Source organism: Podarcis bocagei (assembly GCF_964188305.1).
Source record: "Podarcis bocagei genome assembly, chromosome: 6".
Classification (NCBI taxonomy): Eukaryota; Metazoa; Chordata; class Lepidosauria; order Squamata; family Lacertidae; genus Podarcis; species Podarcis bocagei.
Window position 1 is genome coordinate 40,820,858 of NC_138130.1, and position 7,021 is coordinate 40,827,878.

General features: G+C 42.8%; 1 long non-coding RNA gene across 2 annotated transcripts; it reads left to right on the forward strand.

Moving 5' to 3' along the window:
• On the forward strand, positions 1 to 4,332 carry LOC308589195. 2 transcript variants are annotated; one of them, XR_014009148.1, is made up of 2 exons: positions 1 to 449; positions 2,992 to 4,332. It is a non-coding gene; the product is annotated as an uncharacterized lncRNA (long non-coding RNA). The 2 variants fall into 2 exon arrangements; XR_014009149.1 differs by having other exon boundaries at positions 1 to 410.
• The last annotated feature ends 2,689 nt before the right edge of the window (positions 4,333 to 7,021 follow it).

Genomic DNA, 7,021 nt, shown 5'->3' on the forward strand with positions numbered 1-7,021 from the left:
CAGCACAGGCAAGCCAAAATGTGCTGATTTTAAGCCAAATTGCATCCAATCCTTTTGTCAGGAAGATTGTGAACTGTGCTGTTGGAACTGCATGCCACAGGGTTTTCCATGTTTAGGAAATGAGAGAAAAAGAAGAAGCCTGACATGGGAGGAACTGCATCTCTAAAATAGCTGCCAAAAAGGGGGTTCAAACTGTCCAAAGGAAATGATAAAATCAGGGTTGTCTCTAATATTAGGTAAAGGGAAGCGACCACTTCGGGCAGCAGACACTGATGGTGGGAGCAGCAAGGGCAGCCCTTTGGCTATCCCCCAGCTGCATATGTTTTACTGTCTGTCCTGGCTATTGTACACAATCCTGTTGCCCTCAGATGCAGTGGAAGATGGAACACCATCCCATCAACACGGCTGAAGTAAGATTCAAGTGCTAGTCCACTTGGCTTCTGCACATGGTGTGGACAGAGGAGGGGTGCCATCTTATGCACAACCTCGGGGGGGGGAATGCATTGTGTTGCAGAACTGTTTTTCTTTGTGTTGTGTGTTAAAATATACCTATATTGTCCGCTGCCATGAGCTCTGGAGATGTGGTAGGATATAAATCCAATCAGGGGTTCCCAAAGTGTGGTCTGCAGACCACCAGTGGTCCACAGGCTTTATTCAGGCAGAAAAAATAATTAAGTTGTTTAAACAAATCCCTCAGCAATTTTCAAGTGGTCCATGGCAGGGAACATTTGGTCGCTACTGATCTAAACTGTAAAAAATGCAAGCATTTGGGAAAGAGTACTGGCAGGGCCAGCCCACACATAGGGCAAGGTGAGGCAACCGCCTCAGGAGGCAGAATCCACAGGGAAAGCAGATCCAGCCTCCAAGGAATGCATTGCCTGCTGTCACTGCCACTGCCACAGTGGTGCAGGATCTGTCTCCCCAGCAGCACCCCTAATGCCACCTCTACAACAGTCTATTGACGAGTAGGAGGCATTGCTGGCTTCCTTGTTCTCAATGTAGATCTTTATTCCCCTGTTGTTCCCAATGTAGATCTTTATTCTCCCCTTGTTCCTGATGTAGATTTTGTGGTTTGCCTCAGGTGCCAACCTGTCTTGGGCCAGCTCTGGGAACTGGATTGGATGGAGAATCAAATTTCTACTACCAGAGCGATTTGGGAAGGGAGGGGAAGTCATTCTCAGTTTGATTCCCATCAGGGTTACAGGAATTAGCTCCACTGTAGTAATTTGAACATTAAAATCAAGATTTCTTTTTAAATTATTTATCTGATCCTCAAGGGTGTCTTGAACATTAGACACATATTAGTTAATTTATACTCCATAAAGCTTAACATCCTCATTTTGTACAGTTTTTCTAATCACATTACTCATATCCCGATATTTATAGTCTTTTACAAGATAATTTTAGGAAGATAAGAATCAAAATCTCTAGTGCTTTTTAGGATCTTATTTAATCTCATTTATGAATGCATGCAGTTTCCCCCCAGTCCTTAATCAACATGCAGTAGTGTGTTAGAAGTATTTTCAATAATGCTTCCGCAGTTACATTTTAATTGTTCACTGGTAAATAGAAATTAGACTTAAGACATTTATGGTAATTACGAAGAAATACCCTTTCTGTCACCTATCTATGTAGACCGTTAGTAGGGAGTGTTTTGAGTGCACTGCGAGGTTTTAGAGGAAAATAAGCAGAGTGAAGAACCCAGCCATTGAGGCTGCAGTCCTGTATATCCTTATGTAGGAATAAGAATAACTGAGCTTACTTCTGAGCAAATGTGTACAGTGGTGCCCCGCAAGATGAATGCCTCGCAAGACGGAAAACTCGCTAGACGAAAGAGTTTTCCGTTTTGGAGGTGCTTCGCAAAACGAATCTCCTATGGGCTTGCTTCGGAAGACGAAAATGTCTTGCGAGTTCCTGCGGGTTCCCCCCCCCCCGCTTTTTCTAAGCCGATAAGCCGCTAATAGCGCTAATCCGCTAATCCGTCAATGGGCTTGCTTCGCAAGACGAAAAAACCGCTAGACGAAGAGAATCACAGAACGGATTCTTTTCGTCTTGCGAGGCACCACTGTATATGATTGTGCTGATAGTTGTTTCTGACCTACTATTATTAGTTTCATGTATGAACTGCTTCCCAGGATTCATCTTGATCTCAAAGTGACTTTACAATACTATATATATAACCAACTGCATTTATGGAAAACGTTGCATATAAAAACAATTGCATATATAAAAAGAATTTCAAATCTAATAAAGATAGCAATTGGGATAAAAATGTCCACTTAGAAGGCTTGTTGAAAGAGAATAGCAGGTGCTAAAAAGACAATAGAGATGGTGCCTGTCTGATAGACCAAAGGCCTGATTCTGACACAGTTCGGAACAGACACCGTGATAAGATGGTATCTGCAGGACGCCCTCCTGCAAAGCACAGTGATCAGTTGAATATGCATTTCTTGACACCCCCCCACCTCCACCAGCCAGGGATTATTGACCCATTCGCTGCTACTTTAGGACTCAGAGATAGTTGGAGGACTATGATTGAAGTGCACAGCACACCTTCCTGTTAACAAGCAGATTTAATGAACATTGATTAGAACACATACCAAGTCAATAGTGGTCAGAACTGATTGCTCTCAATTAAAAGGGGGAGGGGAGAAAACAGATCAAATAAGAAATGCACAAAGTTTTAACCACCTATTCTTGCAAACCACAAAGGGCCAGCCAATCCAAATGCCACTACTCCATGTTCTTCGTTCTGCAGAGACACTGTACATTCACACTTGTATTTGAATATCGTTTATTCTACGAGTAACGAGGCACCTTGCCCTTTGTTTGCCATTCAAATTCTAGCTCTAATAGTTTTTGTTTGCATTTTGCAGGGGGAGGGCATAATCTTTGGGTATGACTAGTACTTTTAACATGCTGTTTATGAGAAAAGAAGGCAGAGTGCCTAGCATAATCTGTAACCTGCCTCTGTTAGTGCTCCACTTCCAGATTTCCTTTGAAGAATCTCGTACTTCTTTTGACCTGTGTCAAAGTCTCAGATTATTGCTGTTTCTGGCTGTTGCTCACCCACCTCTTCCCCTGTCAAGAAGTTTTACTGCCAACGTAAATTTGTGCTTCCTCCTGCCAGACACTTTACCTAATTTTGTCTCAGAGCCTTGGCTACTTCACAACCCTGGCTCACAACCCCAAACCCCTTCAGCACACTACATCAACTTTATTGTGGGTGGGTATTGATGCACAGATGCAATTGCCCAAATTCATCGATTGTTAAGAAAATCAAAGACCCTGAACCTGCAATTCCAGGGTGGGGCATGTGCATTTGTTTGGAACATAAAGATTAATTAAGCAAACACTGAGAAATTAAACTGAGATGAAACGTCGCAGGAGTGCTACCCCCACCCCCATTCCTGCTACTCATGCACACATGGAAATATTCCATTGAACGTCCCATTTAGGTGGAAATAATCTAAAATTCAATCTATTCTACACCTCCACAGTAGACAGAAAATCGGTCTGTCTACATTTTCTGTTCCTGCATTTCAGCATTGTCCTATGTGGACACACCCACACCCTTATATGCACAAAAGGTGTTCGAGTAATGACAATGGAGATGTGATGATCTAAAATTATAGCAAGGACGGCTTTATCAAGAATCATCTTTTTGCTCTCTTCAGTCCCATTTTAACAACTTAAATAACTTCTCTGTTTTGTAATTGGTGCTGTTAAAATGTCATGAACTGATCAGACCTGATCGTGTTGCCTAGTAGCTTTCAGAAGATGGAGTGCTGATTGGAATCCATCTGTGGTTTTGAAGGAAGCCACTCCTGGTTAAACAAAGAGTTCTATGAAAGCTTCCTTAGGAACCGGGAGAACAGAATTAAGGGGCATATAATACGTACTGATTTTGGGTAAGTAATGCAGATGCAAATATGTGCCTCGTTACATTAACAAACTGCAACAACTAGAAGCCACCCACATGCAGTCAAATGATCTCCTTTCTCAAACTTTGACTTCTGCCTTGTGGATAGATTGACCAGCAGTCTACAAATGACGCACTAAAGATTAAAATGCAAACTAAGAGCTAGTTCTCCTCATCGCCTTTTGTCATAATGTAACAGGTGCAGCACTAAACGTGTGCTTCACTTTTGAGGGTAGAAAAAGAGATGTGGAATTTCTGCCGTGCAAGACTGAACTTGCTGCAACGCAAGCAGAAATGGCACTGAAAGGGAACACACACATTAAGGTCAAAATGGCTTGTTCTGAAAGGGTTGCCTTATGTTAATACAGTAGTTTAAAAATGAAATTACATGCATTAGGCTGGCACAAAAATGTAGCTGTTGTCTAATATGTAAGAGTAGCAATGAATAACAGAACACCTGGCACCTTGACTATTATTCTGCTGCCAGCTCTGACATTTCTAATAACATTATGTGGTTGCTGGGGTGTTTGGTTGCTTTTAAAAAATGCGTTTTGTTCTTTTGTTTTGTTTTTCATTGGGAACAAGTAGATCCTGAAACAAAACATTGATGTATCCTTTATCAGAGTTTCAGCCATGTCCTTTTCCAAAATGCTGAATTACTTTTCCCTTTCCTAGTTTTTCTTTCCCCTCATCAATAGTTGGTCAGCATTTTGTGGCCACTGAGAATGCTCAGTTCCTATTAGGATGGGGTTTGGGTTTTTTTTTGGGGGGGGGGTGTTTCTTTCCCTTATTTTTTTGCCCCCATGTAGGATGTTTTGTACTGCCATCTTGGGGTTTCTCTGACACAGAGATACCTGCCTCTTGTGCGTAGATGATGCCATTTTAATTAACAAAACGATCCACGCTGATTCACAAAGTTTGGAAGCCAGAGGATGGTTACGATGTAGTCACCCAGTGAAACTGATTGGTGGATTAGGGACAGACAAGTGAACGTACATTTTAAAAGCCACCCACAATTTCTCCTCCCAATTTCCCCTCTCTCCGCCTTTGAGAGGCAGATCTAAACCATCCTCCCTGGTACCATACGATCGCAGCTTTAGTTGGTCACTTCTGGAAGCAGATTGCTGGTCTGGGTTTGGCAAAGTCATGTGATATGACTTTGTGTTTGCTTCTGACATGTGGCCCGTGACATTTTTATGAAGACAGAAACTACCAAGCCAAACAGATCCAAGTTGTGTCGGGCCTGAGTTATTATAACATCGCACAAGAATAATAGAATCATAGAACCATATAATTTTACATTTGGAATGGACCCCGATTATCATCTAATACAGGGGTCAGCAAACTTTTTCAGCAGGGCGCCGGTCCACTGTCCCTTAGACCTTGTGGGGAGCCGGACTATATTGGGGGGGGCATGAACGAATTCCTATGCCCCACAAATAACCCAGAGATGCATTTTAAATAAAAGCACGCATTCTACTCATGTAAAAACGAGCTGATTCCTGGACCGTCCGTGGGCTGGATTTAGAAGGTGATTGGGCCAGATCCGGCCCCCGGGCCTTAGTTTGCCTACCCATGATCTAATTATACAACCCCCTTTCATAGTATAACAAATGTCCTATTCTCTTTTGTACAGGCAAGCATCGTACTAAAAATGATCTGCATCTTTGCTGAGAGTAAAAAAATTAACCTCGATGAGACATAATGCATATAGACTTCCTTGCCATTAGGAAATTTTAAAGGACTGACGCGTACTAAGCAGTTCCTCCCATTTTCCCACACGCCCCTTGCCAAGTCCAGGGCTTTTATTTCATTTGTATCTATGATGTAGTCTAGCAAGCCCCATTAAGGAAACGATATTGCCTATTCAACAGGCAATCTTCCCTGTGTCACTAGACCTTGACCAGCTCATTATTAGTGGAATGGAGCCAGGGAGAGAGACAGAGTGTTTTCTCAAACATGTGAGGCGAGTGCGTCAGAGCTGTGGAGCAGGCTATTAACAGGGGTTTGTCCTTTGGTGGGGACCTCCTTTCCTCTCTGGCAGCTTTCTGAGCTGAACTTAAGACCCTTATTACAGATTCATGAATGAATGATTTTGATTTATTTTGGCAGCGTCTGGAAGCATCGCAGTCCCGTGGAAGCAAGAACAACCAGCCATTTGTGCAAAATAAGAATGTCATTAGAATGCACCTTTTAGCAGATCAGCATTAAGCAGTAGAGAAAAACAGCAACCAAGGCCCAGAAGATCGTTTTTTGTGTCTTTGTTATGGGTAAACAGATCAGGTCTTAGCTTAGCATTCCTTGAAATGGTTACCTATATCATGTGGTAAATTCAAATTTACTCAAATATACAGTGGTACCTCGGGTTACAGACGCTTCAGGTTACAGACTCCGCTAACCCAGAAATAGTACCTCGGGTTAAGAACTTTGCTTCAGGTTGAGAACAGAAATTGTGTGGCAGCAGGAGCAGGAGGTCCCATTAGCTAAAGTGGAACCTCAGGTTAAGAACAGTTTCAGGTTAAGAACGGACCTCCGGAACGAATTAAGTTCTTAACCCGAGCTACCACTGTATTAGCATTTCTGTGAGAAACATCCATCGTCACATCAGCAGGCGTCTCCTTCCTTCCCTTCCCTCCCCCTGCATCTTTTATGCCCTTCGAATCCTCTCCAGAGGGCCCCTAACCCTCTGAAGCACATTTTGAAGGTATACAGGAGAACAAATTCATTCCTCCGATTGTGTCTATTCTGTTACTGGACAAACACCATTGGATTTCACTCAGTGGTTTGGGATTAGGCTACTTGAAGCCCTACCTTCTCTCTCGCGTTCCTGCCAGTGCCCAAACACAGTGGAAGCATCTCAGATGCCTTGTCTTACATCCCATTGCCACGAGAGGCTTGGTTGATTGGGAGCCAGGACAAGGCCTTTTCAGCTGATGTTGCCAGAGCTTTGCATTTGAAAGTGTATTGGCGAAGCACTCTGTTTGTTGGCTGCTAAGACAACTTGGGTTGCAGTTGCTTACAAAATGGGGTTCCCTCCTTTAACACTTACAAAGAATCATAAAGCAATTACTCCTCCATTCCCTTATCAGATATCTGAAG